We start from the raw sequence: 1,878 nt of genomic DNA, 5'->3' as shown, positions 1-1,878 counted from the left end.
GCACACTGGGAGCTCCGTGGAGGGCGGCTGGGGGAACCCCTTTGAGAATCATGATTAGCACTACGGTGTCTGCACGTGGCCCTGGCGGCCGAGCAAAGGCCTCCTGGCTGGGCCAGGCCTCTGGCCTGGGAGGTTCAGTCCCCGTCCCTTCATGAGCGAACCCCCTCTGCAGCCAGGGCTGTTCTGGCCGGTCTAGGACTCTGGCCCCCACCCGGGCCCTGGAGTGTGGACGGGGTGCAGCCATCAGCACCCTCCAGAGCTTTCTGGCTCAGGGAGTGAGGGGAGGCCACTGGTGGAAGGAAAAGCAGGGGGACCAGGAGCTGCCACGGGCTCTCTCTAGTCCCAGGAGAAACTGCCTTCTCGGCGACCGGAGGCAGAAGTGGCAGGTGCCTCGTAGGACAAGCTTCCCTCCAAATTCACACTCACTCGCTCCATGACCGCGTGCTAGGAGGTTAATACGCTCAGAGCCAGTGTTGCTTGGTCCTGGTCAGTGGCCTGGCCCTCCCTCCTCCGAGCCCGCTGGGGAAGGGGAGAGCGAGGTCAGGAGCCCCCAGTTTGCTGGGTCTCCCCTTCCTGCCCCATGCTGCTCTTCCCCCAGGCCCACGTGCTTGGGGAGTGGGGGCGGGGGGCAGGGTCCCCACCGCCCGGAGCCTTTCATGTGGGACTGGGCCACGAAGGCAGAAAGACTGCCTGGCGGTCTCCAGTTCCTGGGCACGTTCGCGAGGCCATTACCGAGCTTATTACCTCCAGGCTGGGAACTTTTTTAAAGTGTGGTTTTGTTCTAAACCCGGCATTTCTGACAGCCAGAGTTAACAAGCCCCCCAAGTGAATTCAGGGGGTATTAACGAGAAAGTTCTAAACAGAATTCCTTCTCCATCGTGTAAGCAGCTCAGGAAAAAGGCTCTTCCCCCCAGCGGAGGGTGAGCACGGCACTTTGATGTGGGCCGCTTCCTTATACAGTCCCTGGAGGAGGGGGCAGTGAAAACCTAACCTGGAGCCAACAAATTACTTGCAGTTCGCAAGCACACACTCAGCCCATAGGGCTAAAGGCCGGAACAGAAATAAACAAACATAAATAAATGAGGGGGGGAGGGGGGCAGACAGGGAGGGAGAGGCCCAGGGAGGGACCGAGGGCTGGAGGAAGGACAACAGCGACCCACTGTAGCCCACTCAGACCATGAGCCTTCATTCTCGCGTGGGCGATTCCCCAGGTCCCGCCGCGGATCGCTGCACACGGCCTTGGCTAATGAAGGCAGCCTCCACGCAGAGCCGGCTGGGAGCAGGAGTGGGCCCCGCACACCCTCTCGGGGCTCAGGGTTTGATATGCAGAGCAGTTGTGCATAAGCCCCTGTTGGAACCTTGCCAAGGGCAAGGACGCCCCCACGTTCCCGGAGCCTCCCCACGGAGCCTCCCCACGGAGCCTCCCCACGGAGCCTCCCTGCCCCCAGGTGCTTGGGCGGGAGGAGCGCAGCCAGGGAGTCAGGGTGCAGCTGAGCGGAGGGTGTCTGAAAAGGGGAGGGAGGGGCGCCCCAGGGAAAGGCCCTAGTTAGGGCCAGCTTTGGGTGACCTTGGGTCCCAGGTACGCGCCTGAGGAGTTAGGAGGGGGCGCATCTGGGCGGGGGCGGGGCTGGAGTCCAACAGCCCGGCCCCTTCTGGCTGTGTGACCGTGGGCCGGTGCCCTCTGCAGCCTCAGTTTCCCCGACCATGAAATGGGGATGCGAGTGTACCTGACTCCTAGGGTGATTGTGGGCGGAGAAGCGCGTGCGGCGCGCCCAGCTCAGCTCCTGGCCGCGGCCGGGCACGTGGGAACCGCCTGTTGGGATTTCCGTGAACTTGGTTTTCCAGGAAGAGACGGGGGAGCCCCCGCTGCAACCCGGG

Source organism: Myotis brandtii, unplaced genomic scaffold (genome assembly GCF_000412655.1).
Source record: "Myotis brandtii unplaced genomic scaffold, ASM41265v1 scaffold68, whole genome shotgun sequence".
NCBI lineage: Eukaryota > Metazoa > Chordata > Mammalia > Chiroptera > Vespertilionidae > Myotis > Myotis brandtii.
Note: the sequence above shows the minus strand (reverse complement) of the source record.